This window comes from Giraffa tippelskirchi, chromosome 2 (genome assembly GCF_054371585.1).
Source record: "Giraffa tippelskirchi isolate mGirTip1 chromosome 2, T2T-mGirTip1v1.2.pri, whole genome shotgun sequence".
Lineage (NCBI taxonomy): Eukaryota > Metazoa > Chordata > Mammalia > Artiodactyla > Giraffidae > Giraffa > Giraffa tippelskirchi.
The window spans coordinates 230,951,495-230,973,629 of record NC_137276.1 but is presented as its reverse complement, the minus strand read 5'-3'; the positions used below and the strand labels follow the sequence as shown (position 1 = coordinate 230,973,629).

The following is a 22,135-nucleotide window of genomic DNA, read 5'->3' as shown; positions in this document are numbered from 1 at the left end:
TTCCAGGTAGAGTCTCCCCGAGAACAAGAGAGGGCAGCGGGGAGGCAGAGGGACCAGGGACAAAGGATTCAGGGACCTGCCGTTATCCACCAAAGGGGGTGACTTGCATAACCTGGAACATAGTCAAAACATAAACCACTTGTAGAGTCCTCGGCAGCCTCCACTGTTCAGCAGATAAATGGTGCTAGACCTTGCAGGCTGTCATCCTTCAAGGAGATAATGAGATGACTGGAAAGGTCACCCACACTCCCAAGTGGAACAATGGAAGTGAGCCACAAAAGGGGTATTGGCTCTTCCTGCCTGGATCTGTGTTTAGTTATGCTTTCCTGGCACATTTTTAAAAAACAGAAAATACAGTGTTGACAAAGCTATGACAAACCCAGACAGCATATTAAAAAGCAGACATCACTCTGCCAACAAAGGTCTGTATAGTCAAGCTATGCTTTTTCCAGTAGTCATGTGCAGATGTGAGTTGGATCATAAAGAAGGCCGAGCACCGAAGAATTGATGCTTTCAAACTGTAGTGCTAGAGGAGACTCTGGAGAGTCCCTTGGACTGCAAGGAGATCCAACCAGTCCATCCTAAAGGAAATCAATCCTGAATATTCATTGGAAGGACTGATGCTGAAGCTGAAGCTGAAGCTCCAATACTTTGGCCACCTGATGTGAAGAACTGACTCATTGGAAAACACCCTGTTACTGGGAAAGGTTGAGGGCAGGAGAAGGGGGAGACAGAGGATGAGATGGTTGGATGGCATCACTGACTCAATGGACATGAGTCTGAGCAAACTCTGGGAGATAGTGAAGGACAGGGAAGCCTGGTGTGCTGCAGTCCATGAGGTCACAAAGAATCAGACATGACTGAGCGACTGAAGAGCAACACAGTGTTGAGGTTTGTTTTGCCTTCCCTTCTGGCTGCAATCCGTCCTCCAGGGCTCACGGTCTGTCTGCAGGAAGCCAGAGCACAGGCTTAGGAGAGGTTTCTGTAGAAAGCAATCGCCTCTTCTCATCCACAGATGTCCTGGGACTCCACGAGGGAGAAAGGGGTCTGGGGTCCTTCTGGAGGTCTTCACACCCAGAAGGAAGGAGAGCAAAGGGAGTAGCTCCACTACGAGGAAGGCAAAGGTGTCCAGAGCCAGGGCAGGTTGTGCGGGACTGCTGGGCCACGTCACCTGCTTCGGTGGCTCAGGGACCTGCTAGGCTTGCACACACTTCCATGGGCTGTTCAAGGGGCAGGACCAGGGCTCCACCAGGTAAGCACCAGGGCTCACCTGGGGGCAGGACCAGGACTCACCTGGGGGCAGGACCAGGACTCACCTGGGAGCTGGACCAGGACTCACCTGGGGGCAGGACCAGGACTCACCTGGGAGCTGGATCAGGACTCACCTGGGAGCAGGACCAGGACTCACCTGGGAGCTGGACCAGGACTCACCTGGGAGCTGGATCAGGACTCACCTGGGGGCAGGACCAGGACTCACCTGGGGCAGGACCAGGGCTCACCTGGGGGCAGGACCAGGACTCACCTGGGGACAGGACCAGGGCTCACCTGGGGGCAGGACCAGGACTCACCTGGGAGCTGGATCAGGGCTCACCTGGGGCAGGACCAGGGCTCACCTGGGAGCTGGACCAGGGCTCACCTGGGGCAGGACCAGGGCTCACCTGGGGGCAGGACCAGGACTCACCTGGGAGCAGGACCAGGGCTCACCTGGGAGCTGGACCAGGGCTCACCTGGGGCAGGACCAGGACTCACCTGGGGCAGGACCAGGGCTCACCTGGGGGCAGGACCAGGACTCACCTGGGGGCAGGACCAGGACTCACCTGGGGCAGGACCAGGGCTCACCTGGGGGCAGGACCAGGGCTCACCTGGGAGCTGGACCAGGGCTCACCTGGGGCAGGACCAGGGCTCACCTGGGGTAGGACCAGGGCTCACCTGGGGGCAGGACCAGGACTCACCTGGGGGCAGGACCAGGGCTCACCTGGGGTAGGACCAGGGCTCACCTGGGGGCAGGACCAGGGCTCACCTGGGGCAGGACCAGGACTCACCTGGGGGCAGGACCAGGGCTCACCTGGGGCAGGACCAGGGCTCACCTGGGGGCAGGACCAGGACTCACCTGGGGCAGGACCAGGGCTCACCTGGGAGCTGGACCAGGGCTCACCTGGGGGGAGTACAAAGCCCAGATGGGTCTGGAAACACCGGATGACCTGCTGCTTCTCAGAGGGCACTGAGGCATCCCTGGCTCCATCTAGCCGTACATGGCTTCCTTTTCCCTGAAATCCTCTAGCACATGGAGACCCAGCATCGTAACGACTTGTATCAGAAGAACAGAGTCCCATCCCTCAGGCCAGAAGGACATGCAGACAATTGAAGTCCCCTTTCCAGTAGTGGCAGTCAGAGGCAGGACCCAGACCTTTTGCCATTGGTTCACCAACCCCTGCTGGCTCAGCTGATAAAGAATCCGCCTGCAATGCGGGAGACCTGGGTTCGATCCGTGGGTCAGGAAGATCCCCTGGAGGAGGGAAAGGCTACACACTCCTGAATCCTGGCCTGGAGAATTCCATGGACTGTATAGTCCATGGGGTCGCAAAGAGTTGGACACGACTGAGTGACTTTCACTTTCACCAACGCCTCCGCCATGCACATCGACTCACACCCAGGATGATGCCGTTCTGTGTTAAGCCCTGGAGGACACAGCAGCACGGAGGTTACATGCAGCTGCTCTGGGCTCGGGGGAGACAGGTGCAAGTCTGCCGCACTCTGTGCATCTCGGGGCAAGTCACTCAACCTCTCTGAGCCTCGGCACGCTCAGCGGGACCTGTCTTGAGTGGTCTTGCCAGGATGGGTGAGCCACTGTGCAAGAAAGGTTAGCTAAGTGCCTGGACCACACCAGGATTCAGCAAGTACAGTCAGGAAATAAGTCATCAGTTACCTTTCAAGTTTACGCACCAGAAAAATCCAGCGCAGTTCCGTACTGCAATGTCCACTCAAAAGAACCTAAGCAGAGAATCCCAGAGAAGGGACAAAGAGAGACGCGTGGCTACTCCACGGCCCACCCTTCCACCCTCCTCACCCGGTAGAGACCAAGTCAAACCATGCTTTGTGCTGTCTGCCTGGTTCTCGCTGGTGCCGCCCCAGCAAGCAGGGCCAACCTTGGCACTGCACAGCACGGAGAAGGAAGACTGCCCAAATACACCTTTGCTTTTTTTCCTGTCCCTGAAAAGTTTGGGAACACGTCCCCAGAGCCTAAACAGTCTCTCCCGGAATGTGGTTAAGGGGAAAGCCAACCCACCCCCACCCGACCATCTTGACTTTCCAGACTGTAATACCAGTCTCCTGGAGGAACTGCTCAGCGCAAGCAACTTCCTCTAAGTCTAGAGCCTTAAGCCCTTCGCGCATCCATCCTTCAAAAAAAGAATGGGGACGAAGCAAAGCAGGCTGCCCACATGACCGTGGTCAACACAGAAAGTCCCGCTTGTGAGCACCTGATCCCAGAGTAAGAATCTTACCTTCTTGGCCTCCAAAAAACTGGGCACTGGGCTAAGTGCTTAACACACGTTAACTCATGAGATTCCCCACAACCCCTGACGAGCAAGGTTTAATTATCCCCATTTTAGAGATGAGGCAACTGAGGCTCAGAATGTATCAGGAAACTGCCCTGACTTCATGGCTATTAATAGCAAGAGGGAGCGCCAAGAAGGTAGTCTACCCTCAGAGCCAGCACTCACACAAAGCACCCGGGGTGTCCTCCCCACATGTGTTAAGATCCCTGATGTCCATGCACCCACAGTCCAAGAGTTAACAGAAATTTCTGGAAGCTCTAAAGGCCTGAATGGCAATAATCTGTCCATAAGATGCTTGTTTCTGGTGGGGAGGGCCATCAGAATGGCTGGCCGCCTCATCTGTCACCCCTAATTAGGAATGTCCCCATAATTAAGACGGAGGAAACTGAAGCAGCCACTTCTAATTATTTCATTAGCAACCCATTGAGCTTCTCATCACCCCGAGACAAATATTTGGGGCATATTTAAATGCTGTCATGTCTTCCGTAAAGTTGCTCTCATGTGAGCTAATTCAGCACCTAAAATAAGAAGATTATGCATATTAGGTGAAAAGATGGAAAATCTTATAGAAAAAAAAAGAGAGAGAAGCAACTTCTGCTTTCTAGAAGAGTTCTCTTTTCAGAGAGGGGGGCCCCTGGCTCTGCATGGATGGAGCACGAGGCCCGTGCAGCTGAGAACCAGACGGCTCACCGCTTCATCACCGAGTTCGATCCAGATTGAAAGTGAAAGTGGAGTCAGTCGTGTTGGTCTCTTTGTGACCCCATGGACTTAGCCTACCATGCTCCCCCATCCGTGGAATTGTCCAGGCAAGGGTACTGGAGTGGGTTGCCATTTCCTTCTCCAAAGGATCTTCCCCACCCAGGGATCAGACCCGGGTCTCCCGCATTGCAGGCAGATGCTTTACCATCTTACCCAACACCGCAAATCCTGGCAACATACCACACTGTGACTAGCGCCTGGTGGAGCACTCCCTAAGAAACCAAAAGCAGAAGATGTAAGACTGCACCCCGGAGCTTTGAACTGTGGTGTCAGCATGAGAAGGGGGGGCAGCAGAGCCCCCCAAGACACCCTGACACCTTCACCTGATGTTATCGGGTTGAGTCAGCATGATCCCCTCCTGGCAACACCCTAAGTAAGCCAGCTCGGCCAATTTACCCTGAGGATCAGAGCGCATCCGTACAGGGCTAGTATGGGGTGCAGGGCTGCGGGACTCCAACCCCGACTTGCTCTCCGAACTTGGGCTGAGGGGCTGGGGCCACTGACCGTGCCTAACAAAGGGCTGACCTGCTGGTGCTGCGTTTTGAGATGATTCCTCCAAGAGCCGAGGAGTCCGGGAGGCTGATCAAGGCTGATCACCCAGAAAAGGGCCACTGGATTGTGGCTGGACGGAGGATAAAAAGTGATGGACACGGGAGACACTGAGTGAGGACTTGCCAGGACGCGGGAGGGGAGGAAGAGGCAGGAGTTGGGGTGACATGGAACGTGGACATCACATGACTGGTGTGGCCCATCTAAGGGCGATTCGAGGTCAGTTCAGCACCATCCCTCCCTCTCAGACTTCCAAATGCAAACGCTGCGTTCAACTGAAGCACTAGGAAGCATGGGATTTCAACCCTCTGAAGAGAAAACCATCCTTGGATTCAGAGATAATGCGATGCTGAATGGACCCTGCACCCTCGGCTGGTCCCCAGGATGCTGGCTTCTGGGCAAGGCTGAGAGCGGGTCAGGACAGGAAACACACTGGGGAGTTTCCTCCGACTTTGCCAAATGGTAGCTGCAGACCTTTGTCTTCATACTGCTGCTGCTGCTGCTAAGTCACTTCAGTCACGTTGGACTCTGTGCAGCCCCATAGACAGCAGCCCACCAGGCTCCTCTGTCCCTGGGATTCTCCAGGCAAGAACACTGGAGTGGGTTGCCATTTCCTTCTCCATGTCATCATACTAACCTCTGGCTTTTCTGTTTTGTTTTGAAAACCAGTCATTTATGGAGCTACACCAATTTCTCCCTTCTGCCTTTGCTGCCAGTGGACTCAGTTTTGGATGCATCCCTGGGGCCAGGACAGAGTTATTTCTCAGTCTTTTCATCAGAAATTTTTCTTTTCTTTTGTAACTGTTCTGCTACCCTGTATGTTTACCTTTAGAAGGTTATCCAAGCTTTTCTGAAAGTGGGCAAGGATGCTCTACCCTATGCAGCTGCCTCTGTGTATCCAAGAGCTCAGGGCAAGGAATCAGACCCACGGGAAGCCCACTGCCTAGTGACCCCACCTCACATACAGTAAGAGCAAGGTCCCTGTGGGGGTCCCATTGTGTTCCCTGAAAGGTATGTTGAGGTCTTAGCCTATGGGTACCTGTGAATGTGACCTTATTTGTAAATAGGGTTTTTTGAAGATAAACTTAAGATAAAGTCCTACTGGAGTAGGCTAGGCTCTTGATCTAATATGACTGGAGTCTTTATAAGAAGAAAAGAGACACAGAGACAGGGGCCCACAGGAAGGCACCACCAGGACACCATGTGACAACCACACAGAGGGACGATGGTTGTGAGATGACGGGGGTGTGGACAGGAGCGGAGGGCAGAAATTAGAATTACACTGCTGGAAGACAAGAAATGCCAAGGATGGCTGGCAACCAGCAAGGGAGCAAGCATGGCCCTGTTAAGACCTTGTTTCAGATTTCTGGTCTCCGAAATGGTGAAAGCACACATTTCTGATGTTTTAAGCCACCCAGTTTGTGATCTTTTGTTACAGCAGCCTCAGGAAACTGATACAGTTCTTCCTACAGGAGCAGACGCCACCCTGACCCCCAGGCTCCATATTGGCCCCGTTTGCTTGCTTGCTGCTCCTCCCCAGGGTCTCGGAGACCACCACGAGCCTGGGCAGCTCTCCCCCAACATCCGACACCGGTAGGACTTGTTCCCTCATATCTTTCAGGTCTGCTCAGACATCAGCTTCTAAGGGAAGCCCTCCTGACTGCTCTCTATATACAGACCACCCACTCCTGCCTTCTGTATGCTACAGGGCCGACCTGTTACAGACTGAATTGTCTCCTACCCCCAAAATATGCTGAATTCTAACCCCTATTTACTCAGAACCTTATTTGGTGATAGAGACTTCACAGAAGGAATCAAGTTAAAATGAGACCATTGGGGGAGGGGGGTTTCAAACACCACATGGGGGCTTCCCTAGTGGCTCAGACAGTAAAGAATCCACCTACAGTGCAGGAGACCTGGATTCAACCCCTGGGTCAGGAAGATCCCCTGGAGAAAGGAACGGCGACCCACTCCAATATTCTCACCTGGAGAATCCCAGGGATAGAGGAGCCTGGTGGGCTACAGTCCATGGGGTCACAAAGAGTGGGACACGACTGAGCGACTAACGAAATGACCCCATATGACTGCGTCCTTGTGAAAAGAGAAGACACACACAAAGGAAAGGGGAGGTAAAGGCAGTGAAAGAAGATAACATCCACAAGCCCAGGAGAGAGGCCTGGAGGAGATTCCCCCTCACGGCCTCAGGAAGAACCAGCCCTGTCGGCACTGATGTCAGACCTCCGGCCGCCAGCACAGAGAGGCGGCGTGGTTCTGTTGTTTAAGCTGCCCAGTCTGTGTATTGGTGAAGGCAGCCCTAACAAACTAACACACTTTCCGATCTGCTACACGTTTCCTTCTTCTTTCTTTGCTCTCTATTACAATCCAACCCCACGTGGGCAGGGACTTTTTATACTGTATTTTCACATACAGTGTATTTACAGAGTAATCTGGTTACCACCCAAGTGCTTGCAACAGTGTCTGGTATGAGGCACTTGTGCGATAAATACCTGGAATAAATGAATGAATGTGTTCATTGCTCCCTCCGTGACTGGCACCACACTTACATTAGGTACAATCCTGAGCAATTGTTTTTCCTCCTGACACTAAATACGTGGCGTCTTCTAACACACCACTTGTCTGACTCTCCAACACCAGCTGGTGGCCAACAATTCAATTCAATTCTGACACTGTCTACCTAGAGTCAGTGAAAGCGGTCCTTTGGACTCTCAAGACTGTCCCCACTTCAGACATCAGTCACAAGTCCTGGGCCACCCAGTCTTCTGACAAACGGCTATAAATCAGAGGTGTCCAAGGCACCCTCTGCAGGTTTGATAATCCTCCAGCACAACTCACAGAACTTCCCTTACTATTGTTGCTTGTTGTTTAATCACTAAGTCGTGTCTGACTCTGCGACTCCCTGGACTGTATAGCAAGTGAGACTCCTCTGTGCATGGGATTCTTCAGGCAAGAATGCTGGAGTGGATGGCCATTTCCTTCTCCAGGGGACCTTCTTGACCCAGGGATTGAACCTGCATCTCCTGCATTGGCAGGCAGATTCTTTACTGCTGAGCCACTGGTTTATTATAGAGGATACAACTCAGCAACGACCAAATGACAGAGAAGGCTGGGGATTTGAGGTGGGACACAGAACTCACACGCCTTCTCAGGAGGGGCCACCCCCCAGCAACTCGATGTGTTCAGCAACATGGAAGCTCCCTGAACCTCATTGCTCAGGAGTTTTATAGAAGTTCCATTACATGCAAATATAATGATTCAGTTACTGGTCATTGGTGATGACTTTAACCCCCAGCCCCTCTTCTCTCCCCAGAGGTTGCGGGGCAAGGCTGAAAGTTTCAGGCCTCTAATCCTGGTGTAGTCTTTCTGGCAACTAGCCTCCATCCTGAAGAGGTAAATAGAAGACCAGGAAACATAAAAAGATGCTCGATATGATTAGCAGATGCAAACTATTATATATAGGATGCGTAAACAACAAGGTCCTACTGTATAGTACAGGGACCTATACTCAATATCCTGTGGTAAACCATAATGGAAAAAATATGAAAAAGAGTATTTATATGTGCAACTGTACAGCTGACATTAAAAGTAAAATTTCAACACTGTAAATTAACTATATTTCAAAAAATCTTTTAAAAAGATGCCCAATATAAATACTAATTAGGGAAAGATAAAACACTGAAATATTTTACAGCCATCAAATTGGAAAATATTCAGAAGCCCAACGATGTCAGATATAAAGCCCCATGGGATCATTTACACATGAGTACGTGAAGGGTAATTTGCTATAATCACTCTGGAAAGAAAAGACTTCCTCTTCAATCCACCAGTTCTGTTTCTAGGGAAAGAATAGAAAAATTCATGTGGAAGTGCCCTAGGGAAAATGGCACAAGGGTAGTTTATTGCATTGCTTGTCATAGAAAAAAATATACACGGGATAACCTCACTAAAATACATTTTGAGAACATGCAAAAAATATGGATTCACATATAGGATGTTAATAGAATTTTCAAATGCCATTCTAGGTAAACACCAAATTGGAAATGATGGCACCCCCTGGGTGAGGGACAGGAGAACAAAGGGATCATGGAAGGATGTACTGGGAGCTTTGTCTGCATGTCCATTCTTTTACTTCTTAAAGAAGCAGGAGGCAACTATGAAAAAATGCTGGAACTCGATAGAGTTGGGTGGTAAATGTGCTGTTTGTCACAAACTTTTCTGAATACTTGACATCATTCATATTTTAAGAATATGAATTCAGCAGTACACCTTTTAATATAATGACTCTTTTTCTCTCTAGCATACCTATTTTATTGCCACAGCACCTACACACACACACACACACACACACACACACATACACGCACACACACACACACATATACGCGCACACATACACACACATGCACACATGCACACACACGCACACATACACGCACATACGCGCGCGCGCACACACATGCACACATGCACACACACATATGCACACATACACACACACACACACACACACACACACACCCCGCCACTTCTCACATCATACACTGTCCCAGCCTGCATGTGTGGTCAGTCACTCAGTCGTGTCCGACTCTTTGCGACCCCATGGACTCTAGCCCACCAGGCTCCTCCATCTAAGGAATTTTCCAGGCAAGAATACTGGAGTGAGTTGCCATTTCCCCCCTCCAGGTTGCACTGCCTGGGCCTCTGTAAATGGGGAGAAAAGGATGAACTGACCATTCTCCAGGTTTCTGCCCAGCAGCAGATCATATGAAATATCTTCTCTTTTCAAAATGGACTACCTCCCGCTGACCACTAGGTGGGACACCAGCTTGCCAGTTGCTGAATAAAAAACGATGCATAGAGCACTCTGGAAACGAGCCTCTGTTTCTGCAGAGAGGACCACCGTCAGAGAGCTGTTCATGGAACGGTTTTGTGGTGTGCTTTCTGAGTTTGGAAGTGGCACCCCTTTGAACTGCCACTGATGGCACTTACTGAAGAGTGCAGTGAGTAATACGTTGCTAATCTGCACACATTTAAACATATATTCAATTCACTGAAGTTGTCTTTGGTCTGTAATTTATTTTTGTCTAGCTAACTGTGGTTGGGAGAGGAAAGAAAAAAAAAAACAGTAGTATTTCTTTGATATCCATTACGTGCCAGGAAGCATATGACAGCTTTGTCTCCTGTGACCCTCAGGCGTGTCCTTGAAGGAGAAGCATCATTTCCCAGTTGCAGAGGAGAAAGCAAAGACTCTGAGATGTTAAGTACCCCACCCAGCATCCTACACGTGAGAAGCAGACGGAAGACTTGAAGCTTCCTCTCACTTCCAACAAAACTTGCCCTCTTGCTATCATATGCCCTATTCAGGACGCCTTCGGAAGGCAAGAGAGAGAGACAAGGTGAGAGAGAGAGAGGATGCGGAGAACATGCTGAGTATAATTTAAACACTTGTAGGCACAGCCATAAAGGAACTGATTGTAAGAAAACAGACAAAAGGTCAGTCACCTCCAAGTTCTGCCTGAACCAAGATCCCAAAATAAAATGAAAAATATTGTAGCTTCTTCTTTCCACAAAATGAGTTTTTAAAGGCGTGAAAGGTCTAGGGAGCTATTTCTACATATCTAGAGGGAAAACAAGGCCCCGGTATGGTCTTTTGAGGGGAAAATAAGGCCTTTCTCTGATAGGTCAGATGGTAAAGAATCCACTTGAAATGCAGAAGACCCAGATTCAACCCCTGGGTCAGGAAGATCCCCTGGAGAAGGGAATGGCAACCCACTCCAGTATGCTTGCCTGGAGAATCCCAGGGACAGAGGAGCGTGGAGGGCTAGAGTCCATGGGGTCACAGAGAGCTGGACACGACTGAGAGACTAAGCACAAGCAGATGGTCTTTTGACTCCAGACGTCAGATTCTTACAAGCAGTGTGTGCGTTTGTGTGTGTGAGAGAGAGAGACAGAAAGAGAGAGAGAGATGAGGTGTGGGGAAGGCTGCCATAGCAAATTAAGAGGCTTAAAACAGAGGCTTATTCTCAGTTCTGGAGGCCAGAAGTTTGAGATCGAGGTGTCGGCATCGTCGTCTCCTCTGAAGGCCTCTCTCCTCGGCTCCCTGCGTCTTCACATGGCCCCTCCATGCTTCACTGTGTCTGAATCTCCTCTTCCGATAAGGACACCAGTCCTGCTGGATTAAGGCCCATTCATATAACCTCATTTGAGCTGAGTGACCTCTTTAAAGACCCTGTCTCCAAGTACAGTCACATTCTGAGGCATGCGGGTTAGGATGTCAATAGGTATTAATCTAGGGGGCACACAGTTCAGCTAGCAGAGAAAATACAAGGCATGAAGGAATCAGGTCAGAGTTTGTGGGATTCTATGAAAAGTCATAGACCATGACATGCCCTTGTTTAGCCATCAAACTGGGACAGAATCATTCTGTCTAGAAATATCCCAGTCAACAGGCATCAGAGGTAAGTCATCAGTAGACTCTTTTTTTTCTTTTAGAATCATTTCAAAATAATTATGACAACTTTCTGGGGAGATTACTTGAGCTTCCCTGGTGGCTCAGCTGGTAAAATGTCTGCCTGCAACGCAGGAGCTGCTGCTGCTGCTAAGTCGCTTCAGTCGTGTCCAACTCTGTGCGACCCCATAGACTGCAGCCCACCAGGCTCCCCCGTCCCTGGGATTTTCCAGGCAAGAATTCTGGAGTGGGTTGCCATTTCCTTCTCCAGTGCATGAAAAGGAAAAGTGAAAGTGAAGTCGCTCAGACGTGTCCAACTCTTAGCGACCCCATGGACTGTAGCCTACCAGGCTCCTCCATCCATGGGATTTTCCAGGCAAGAGTACTGGAGTGGGGTGCCATTGCCTTCTCCCTCAATGCAGGAGACCCAGGTTCAATCCCTGGGTTGGGAAGGTATCCTGGAGAAGGAAATGGCCACCCCACTCCAGTACTCTTGCCTGGAAAATTCCATGGATGGAGGAGCCTGGTAGGCCACAGTCCATGGGGTCGCGAAGTGTCGAACACGACTGAGCGACTTCACTTTCAATTATTCTGGGGAGATTATGAGGCATAAAGTTTTCATCTCTCCAAATTCCCCCATCATATCAGACCAAGCAACGATTGTATCAAAATCAGAGAACTTATGGGGCTTTCCTGGGGGCTCAGTAGTAAAGAATCCACCTGCCAATGCAGAGACATGGGTCGATTCCCAGTCCAGGAAGATCCCACGTGCTTAGAGCAACTAAGCCCGTGTGCCACAGCTTATTGAGCCAACGATCCAGAGTCCAGTTGCTGAGCTTACATGCTGCAACTACTGAAGCCCGATGCCCTAGAGCCCGTGCTCTGCAACTAGAGAGTGGCCCCCGCTCGCCACAACTAGAGAAAAGCCGGAGCAGCAACAAAGATCCAACACAGTCAAAAATAAATCAGTAATTTTTTTTTAAATCAGAGACCTTGAACTTCAACAACAAAATAATCGATAAGGTATGGTGGCATTAGTGAAGTTGCTCAGTCGTGTCCAAGTCTTTGCGACCCCATGGACTGTAAACTGCCAGAGGAATGTGGTATGGGATTTTCCAGGCAAGAGTACTGGAATGGGTTGCCATTCCCTTCTCCAGGGGATTTTCCCAAACCAGGATTTGAACCTAGGTCTCCTCCATTGCAGGCAGACACTTTAGCGTCTGAGCCACCAGGGAAGCCATGGTGGCCTTAGTGGTAAACAATCTACCTGCCAATGCAGGAGACGCAAGAAACGCAGGTTTGATCCCTGCATCCAGAAGATCCCCTAGAGTAGGAAATGGCACCCTACTCCAATACTCTGACTGGAAAATTCCATGGGCAGAGGACCTCGGTGGGCTACAGTCCATGAGGCCCCAAAGAGTCATGCATGACTGAGTGACTAAGCCATACACACACACACACACACACACACACACACATGAATGAGCCTGTGGGGTAAATCAAAACAGCTACAAGACCCCTGTGGTTGTAAGACCTATGTGAGAGGAAAGGAAGGGATTCCATCAGCACGGAGAACAGAAAAACCACAACAGTGCTCACCTGTATTCACTGAAAGCACACAGGTCCAGGTTGAGAATGGTAGCACCCAGTTCCCAAGGGGCCGCAAGAGGACCATGATACACCATTCTGACCAGGAAGGAACAGTCTAGAAGACCTCAGAAATAGTGCAGGGAAGCTTCCTTTCAAGACAAACTCCACACAGAGGATACAGGAGCGAAGGATGCAGAAAACAGAGATGGTGCAGGAACAAAGTGGGAGAGGGGATCAGAAAGTCAGATCTCTGAAAATATAACATTTTCTGTCACTTGGCAAAAGCATCAGAAGAGGGAGTGCTAGAGCCAGGAAGCTACAAAACCTACCTCAAAGTATCCCTCATTCCCAGAAACACAGAAAAACTCATTCCACTTAGAAGCAAAACACAAAACGCAACAGAAGAGGGTCATGACCGATTTTAATATAAAAGTTATTGTAAAAGAAAGAACACAGTACTGTTACTACAGACAACAACAGCAAAACAGAAATCTATGCTGCACAATGCAGATGAGAATGTAAACTAACATTTTAAATGAGGCAAAAGGAACTAAGCAAATGATAGATGCTATTATAGCATAACTTAGGAACTTTCCCGGCAGCGCAGGGGTTAGGACTCAGCTTTCACGGCAGTGGCCCAGTTTCAATCCCTGGTCACGGAACTGAGATCCCTTAAGTTGCACAGTGTGGCCAAAAAAAAAAGTGTAACTTAAATCATACCTAGAAACATTTAGAAATAAAAGGTTTGAAAGGACAGGTGACAGAACTCAGAACAGGATTAGAAGTACAAGGAAAATTTTTCAATTAGAACAGACACAAAAAGCAATAAACAAAACAAATAATGGCTTAAAAGAAACAAAATATAAAAGAGCTCTTTGCGACCCCATGGACTATACAGTCCATGGAATTCTCCAGGCCAGAACACTGGAGTGGGTAGCCTTTCCCTTCTCCAGGGGATCTTCCCAAACCCAGGGATCTAACCCAGGTCTCCCACATTGCAGGTGGATTCTTTACCAGCTGAGCCACAAGGGAAGCCCTATAAAAGAGCAGATTTTACCAAATCAAAAATGAAATGAAGCGGTTCCACTTCTGGTTAAGATGGAAGAGATCATTGAAGACCACCACTACAGCACAGGAATGAGAAAGCACCGGATAAGCTTGAAATTGTTTGTTTTTTAGTGCCAATGAAGAATTGTAGATTCAAAGACATCCAAATAAACTAAAATCCAGAGAAGGATGGGCCCTTCTTTCATTACTGGGGTCAGTATAGGAGCCTGGATGGGAGAAAGGCAAGTCTGCTATAGGTAGAGAAAAACTAGGAGGAGAAGAAGAGTGTTTAGCAGCTGATGTGTAGGCCTGAATCTGGTCTGACAGCTGTCTCCCAGCCCTCTCCCATGGAATCTTGCTGAGTCAATAGCGGCCAGGAAGATAACACAGGAAAGCAAAGAGAAAATTTGTGGTATCAGATCTCACAGCCCTTCTGGAACGAGGGTGATCCCACACTCAAGGTATTTGAACATAGAGGTGAATTAAATGAACTAGAGTTACAAGTTCAGTCCCAATTTGGCTCAGCTAATGATCAGATTGAAGAGACCAGATCCTAGTCCAAGATATTTGATTCACAAAAGACAAGCACTTCTTGGGGAAAAAATTGTAATTTCTGTCAGTGTTCACTGCTCTATTATACTCAAATTGCAGCAGTCAATTAAAAAAAAAAAAAAAAACCTAAAGGACATGTGAATCATCTGGGAAACATGACCCATAAATAGGAGAAAAAATAGTCAATAAAAACAGACCCAAGGATGACCCAGAACTGTCATGGGCAAATAAAGACTTTAAATGTATTAATATCTGTGTTAACATATTCGGAGTGAAATATGGGCAAAATTGGTGAGAACATAAGGAACTTTATCAGAAAAATGAAATGAGAAACTACTCTAGTGCAGAAATGATTTCCAGTAATACTCTTCCTGTCCACTGTTCCAGTTCACCTGTCTTGGTGACACAGATATCACAATATATTTGCCTTGAGCATCTCACTTCTTTAATATCACAGGAAAAAAAAAAACTGCCTTCATAAGACCAAGAGTTGTTAACCTCTCTGATACTTTTCAATAATACATGTTTTCTTTATCAGGTTCAGTGTTTGAGTATTTTAAGCACACAGTATCAACTGGATTTTTCTTTGAAGAGTCTAATTGCAGAAAGATGTTATTAGAAATTTGCTCTACCCTTGTAACTTGGATATAACAATATTATAAGTACTCTAATATGTGTTTTTAAAGATCAAAGTGAGAAACCCAAATTCAGCAGGAATGCAAAAAGAATTATTCAAAATAAGTTGATAAAATTTAAATATGCCAGTTTAACTGAAATGGGAAAATATTCTTTGAAAGGTTTCAAAAACACAAGGGAGAAATTATAGACTCCTACGAATATATATAAGAAAGCATCTTTTTGACACTAGAATTTATTAAAGCACTGAGAGAAAAAACACATCAAAATTAATAAAATATTTTAAAAGCAATAAAGATAAGAAATGAATAACAGAAATAATTCTGCTATTGCAAAGAGAGTGTTGATGAAAAAGTTTAGATGATCCTAAAAGCAGTCAATCATTAAGACAAGGAAATAAATTTCTAATAGAAATAGTAGTTTCTTGAACGATTTGGTATCCAATTAATAACAAGAAATGAACCATAGGATCACATTGAAATAAGATTTCAATTTTTGTTTCTGTGACACTGATAGTGATAAAGATAATGTAAAACTCCTAACATGTCACTACAAAAAGGACATTGAATAGTCAATCACAAGAAAACTTGAAATGCCTTGCAATGTTAAAACTCACAAGTGAAAGAAACTCAGTAGAGATGGTCCCAATTTTAACAACAACCCTAAAACTTTACCTGACATTACCAATAATGAGTTGTGAGGTTATAATTAATTCTTAATCTATGACACATTGTCAGTAGTAAATATTGATCAAAAGTGCCAGAGGAAAGATTGAATGATCAATGCAGTCTGTCTCTTCAGAGTAGATTTAGAGCAAACGGAACCCTCCTACACTGTCCATGGAAATATAAGTTGGTAAAACCACTATGGAGAACAATATGGAGGTTCCTTGAAAAACTGAAAATAGAGCTACCAGTGATCCCACTCCTGGGCATATAATCCAGAGAAAAACAGGGTTCAAAAAAGTTCAGTTCAGTTCAGTCGCTCAGTCGTGTCCGACTCTCTGCGACCCCATGAATTGCAGCACGCCAGGCCTCTCTGTCCATCACCAACTCCCGGAGTCTACACAAACCCATGTTCATCGAGTCGGTGATGCCATCCAACCATCTCATCCTCTGTCGTCCCCTTCTCCTCCCGCCCCCAATCCTACCCAGCATTAGGGTCTTTTCCAATGAGTCAACCCTTCGCATGAGGTGGCCAAAGTATTGGAGCTTCAGCTTCAACATCAGACCTTCCAATGAACACCCAGGATTGATCTCTTTTAGGATGGATTGATTGGATCTCCTTGCAGTCCAAGAAACTCTCAAGAGTCTTCTCCAACACCACAGTTCAAAAGCATCAATTCTTCGGCGCTCAGCTTTCTTCACCGTCCAACTCTCACATCCATACATGACCACTGGAAAAACCATAGTCTTGACTAGACGGACTTTTGTTGGCAAAGTAATGTCTCTGCTTTTAAACATGCTATCTAGGTTGGCCATAACCTTCCTTCCAAGTAGTAAGCATCTTTTAATTTCATGGCTGCAGTCACCATGCATGTTCAAAAAAGTACATGCACCCCAATGTTTACAACAGCACTATTCACAATAGCCAAGACATGGACGCAACCTAAATGTCCATTGACAGATGAATGGACAAAGAAGATCTGGTACCTTTATGCAATGCAATATTACTCAGCCACAAAAAGAATGAAATAATGCCATTTGAAGCAACTTGGATGGACCTGGAAATTATTATACTAACTGAAGTAAGTCAGAGAAAGACAAATATCATATGGCATCCTTTATAGCAGAATCTAAAAAAAAAAATATACAAATGAACTTGTTTACAAAACAGAAACTGACTCACAGACTTAGAGAATGAATTTATGGTTAACCAGCGAGGGGGGCAGGTGGTGAAGGGATAGGTTGAGAGTTTGGGATTGATGTGTACACACTGCTATCTTTAAAGACAGATAACCATCGAGGACCTACTATATAGCTCAATATTCTGTAATGACCTAAGTGGGGAAATAATTTGAGAAAGAATAGATACATGTAAATGTATAACTGAATCACTTTGCTGTACACCTGAAACTAACACAACATTGTTAATCAACTATACTCTAATATAAAATTTTAAAATGTTAAATCTATTCTATCTTTCCAAATATATTTAAAAATTGTTGTCAGACAAAGAGGAAAGCGAAGACTATGCAGCCAAAAACCAATAGAGAGGGGGGAAAAGAGGTGGTGCAGGCAGCTAACTAATAAAATAATGCATTACTTTCCTGGACTTTCAAATGAGTGTATTATTAAATTTATAATCGATGGTGATGGTGGATTTTTTTTCTCTTGCAAATAAATATTCACTGTCACACCTAACTCCATATTCACGATTTCATGCTATTTGTTATTAAAATGGACCTTCCAATAATGGAAGCTTCGGGTCTAAGAAAATCTAGCTCCACCCGACAGAGCACTGGCCAGTCTCCATGGGCATTGGCCACATTCTCTTGCCAGTGGGGGCTGGGGGATGCAAGGCCATCAGGTTCTTTTAAGAAGTCACCAATGTCTCTTATTTTTCGTTTGCTGGGGTTGTTTTTATGACTCGTCTTTGTTCCCCTTGGGGAAGAGTTGTGGGACGTGTTAATGGAAGTGACTGTCTCCTGAGTGGGAACAATCCTGGAGGCCATCTCATCCACCAAGACCACTTCTGAAGCAGAAGGTGGTAGTGATCCCACCACCAAGCAGAAGGGCCCCATGGAAAGAAGGAACAAAAGACCACACGCTCCCTGTTTGGGATGGACAGGTGCACCCTGCTATGTTTAAAATGGATAGCCGACAAGGAAATCCCATATAGCCCAGGGAATCTGCTCAGTGTTACGTGTCAGCCTGGATGGGAGGGGGTTTGGGGGAGAATGGATACATGTGTATGCATGGCTGAGTCTGATAGCTTATGGTGAGCAGTGTCGGACTCATGATCTCGGAAGAAGAAGATTTAACTTCCGGGCCAGGGACCAGGCTTGATCACTCAAGAGCTTTTGTGTAGCAGAGTTTTATTAAAGGGACAGAGAAAGCGTCTGACACAGACATCAGAAGGGGGACAAAGAGTGCCCCCCATTCCTAGTCTTAGCAAGGGAGCTATATACTTTTCAGTTGCTTATTACAATAAATCAAAAGAATGTCTCAAGGTTGTAAAGATCTTACTAGACCCACTCCCATAATTTACATTTTAAGATAACAGGATTAGCCAGAAGGGTTTCAGGAAGGAGAAACTGTACTCAAGCAGGATACATTGTTGTTATATAATCCTTAGTACAGAGTTTAAACTGAGTTGTTTGTTGTGTAATCATCAGTTCCGGGCTTAAAAAAAAAATGTTTTATGTGACTAAGACTAAGGAATGTAGAGAAAAAAAAAAAAAGATATTTGTTCCTTTGTCCTCCTTGAGAATTCCAGACCCCTCTCTCTGCCTCAGGGACCCCGGACTTCTTATCAACATGCCTAGGAATTGACTCTCTCAAGCCCCTCTGCTGTTCACTTGAAACTATCACCACATTGTTTGTCAACTGGCTAAACCCCATTACAAAACAAAAAGTTTGGTAAAAAAATACAGGCTTCCTAAGAGAAATAAGACTTCCCAGAGAAGGGGTGGCTGACAGAAGCAGCCCAGGAGAGGTTCCAACCCCTGGGGCCTCTGGGGCAGGTGGCAGAACCCTGAAGTGTGGGGATTTGATCACTGTGAAGGGAACTCTGATGACGGGAGACCGAACGGAAGGATCAATTCTCCCTGCTTCCCTCCTGAAAGAGGATTCTCAGCAGCTGCACGTCCACAGAGCCTCCCCGGAAACAGGGCACAGGACCTAACAGCCAGCCAGCCTTTCTGGCCAGGCCGGGACCCCTTTGTCTGCTCTCCTTCCTTCTCTGCTCAGTCACCCCCCACCCCTCTGGCTTCTCAGGGGTCGTCACACACGTGTACACACATATCCCCAGTAATTTGGTAGCTCACTGCGTCTGTTCTTCAGTTTTTAAAAAAAGACATATCAAGAAAACTAACCTGGAAGTCTAGATACAAAGCTAAGTCAATTCACCTACCACTTAGCATGGAAAGCACGCCGATTATATAATGAGAAAACATCCCCTTCCTGTGTTCATGCCCCAGTTGAAAATGGAAACCAAAATGCCAGGATGTGATAGAGGCTTGGGATAAAGCCCCACATCCTAGAGAGGCGAGACTTACCACAGAGAGGCAATCACAGGGAGCACCTGACTGCAAGTGGGTGAGTTGGATTAAAGAGGGAATCCAGGGAGTGAGCAAAGAGTTTTACAAACCTGGACGCAAGCGATATAAAAGTAAGTTTCAGGGACTTCCTTGGTGTCCAGTGGTTAAGAGCCTGCCTGCCAACATAAGAGACACAAGTTTGATCCCTGGTCCAGGAAGATTCCACGCGTCGCGGGGCAACTAAACCCGTGCACCACAGCTACAGAGGAGCACCCACTCACCACAACTAGAAAAAGCCCAGGCACCTCAACGAAGATCCAAGAAGAGTAAGTTTCAAGCCAATATTGAAATTGAGTCTGGATGCTAATGACAGAAAATCATCAAAAGCAAATTTTTCAACACTCTGGAAATTAACCAAAGGCTTGCAACCATTTGAGGAGATTTATTCCGCCCCCCTCCCCCCAAAATGACTGAATCTCTGTAAGAAATGTGAACTTTGCAGCATTTAACCTGCCCTGGGCCCATCTTTCTCTTCTCAGCTGTGGGGGTTGGGGAAAGTTGCTCCCCCAAAAAGCGCCATTGCCAGACTCTGTCATCACTGGCCTGTCTGCGAGTTCTCTTGAAATCCCAGTGGCCACATGTGATGAAGAAAATAGACTGTACACATTGAATTTAGGAAAGTTTGTAAACAAACAGCAGCTGTTGCCAGCAGAGCCTGGACCATGTGATTCCCAGAGTTTACACGGCATATGATTTCGTATGTCCAGTTTGCAACAAAAACATTATTAGACCTGTAAAGACACAGGAAATATGGCCTGCAAGAAAAAAGCAGTCAGGAACTGCCTCTAAGGAAGCCCAGATGTTGAACTTACTAAACAAAGACATTAAATCAGAGGTTAAATAGATTCTGAGAACTCAAGGAGGCCATGTCTGAGAGCACAGCACGAGAACCACATCCCACCACACAGATCATATTGATCAAGAGATGAGAATCTTTTTTAAATAAACAAATATAGGGATTTCCCTGGCAGTCCAGTAGTTAAGAATTTCCCTTCCAGTGGGAACTAAGATTCCACATACCTTAGGCCAAAACCCCAAAATATAAAAAAGAAGCATTACTGTTAACTGTCAACTACAAATTGGCAGTGGCCAAGAGCATTGCCAGCAACTGAACAACAAAGGCATTTGCCATCTGCCTCTACCGGAGACCCACCCCACGCTGCTATAGCTGTTGGCCTTCAACAACCCCTGAGGGAGTTCAGGGTGGAGTGAGGTGCTCTGCGCTCCAGGGAATCTGGTGGGACAGGTCTTTGGATAGTTGGATGTTTTTAGGAACAGATTTTATTATCTCAATCCTTGCATCTCCTCATATCTAGAGAAACACTAAATCCCTTCATGGTGACATCAGACCTTCATGACTAACAAAAAACCTTTTGTAAATTGAGTGCTTCATGGCATTGAACTCCTCCTTCACCAAAACCTTATATACTGACTTTCCCCCAGTGCTGCTTTGGAGCAGTCTCTCAGAGCTATCTGAGATGCTGCCTCCCGGGTTGCAGTCCTTATTTTCCCTCAAATAAAACTTAGCTCGCAACTCTCAAGTTGTACATCTTTTTTTTTAGTCGACATAACCAATTCAATAAAGACTTTTTTTTCCACATAAAAAAAAAACTCTTTAAGAAAAAAATATATAAATTCTGGAATGATAAAGTATGCTAATTGCAAAGAAAAATTGTTGGGTGTGGCTCATGAGCAGATCTGAAGACAGGTCAGCTGAGGTTATGCAGGCGGAAGAGGAGAAAATGTCTTGGTCAGCTCAAGCTGCTGTAACAAATATCAAAGACTGGGCGGCTCAAACAGCAGACATTCACCTCTCAGAGTTCTGGAAGCTGAACGTCTGAGACCAGGGTGCCAGCATGGCTGGATCCTTGGTGAGTTCTCTCGTCCTGGTCCTCACATGGCATCGAGACAGACAGAGACAGAGAGAAAGCTCTGATCCCTTTGATAGCTTATAGTACATGGTGTCAGATTCCCGATCTCCAAAGAAGAAGATTTAACTTGATCACTCATGACCTTTGGTGTAGCAGAGTTTTATTAAAGTGAAAAGGGAGAGAGAAAGCTTCTGACACAGACATCAGAAGGGGGATGGGGAATGCCTCCCTCGCTACTATTGAAGGGAGTTATATACTTTTTTAATTAGTTATTACAATAAATCAAAAGAAAGTCTCAAAGTTGTAAAAAATTTTACCAGACCCACTCCCACAATTTACATTTTAGGATAACAGGATTAGAACTCAACAATGGAAAGATCCTACCAAACCCACTCCTATAATATACATTCTAAGATATCAGGATTAGCCAGAAGGTTTTCAGGAGTTCAGTTCAGTTCAGTTTCAGGAAGGAGAAACTGTCCTCAAGTAGTATGCTGCTAAGTCGCTTCAGTCGTGTCCGACTCTGTGCGACCCCATAGACGGCAGCCCCCGTCCCTGGGATTCTCCAGGCAAGAACACTGGAGTGGGTTGCTATTTCCTTCTCCAATGCATGAAAGTGAAAGGTGAAAGTGAAGTCGCTCAGTCGTGTCTGACTCTTAGCAACCCCATGGACTGCAGCCTACCAGGCTCCTCTGTCCATGAGATTTTCCAGGCAAGAGTACTGGAGTGGGGTGCCACTGCCTTCTCCATCAAGTAGTATACATTGTTGTTATATAATCACTAGTACAGAGTTTAAACTGAGTAGTTGTTTGTTGTGTAATCATCAGTTCTGAGCTTAAAGGAAAAA

General features: G+C 46.7%; 1 long non-coding RNA gene across 1 annotated transcript; it reads left to right on the top strand.

The window, feature by feature from the left end:
* The first annotated feature begins 852 nt into the window (after nucleotides 1–852).
* Nucleotides 853–10,008, top strand: LOC145539680 (uncharacterized). Its single transcript, XR_014077900.1, has 5 exons — nucleotides 853–891; nucleotides 1,016–1,252; nucleotides 6,338–6,458; nucleotides 8,194–8,273; nucleotides 8,906–10,008. It is a non-coding gene; the product is annotated as an uncharacterized LOC145539680 (long non-coding RNA).
* Nucleotides 10,009–22,135: the final 12,127 nt, after the last annotated feature.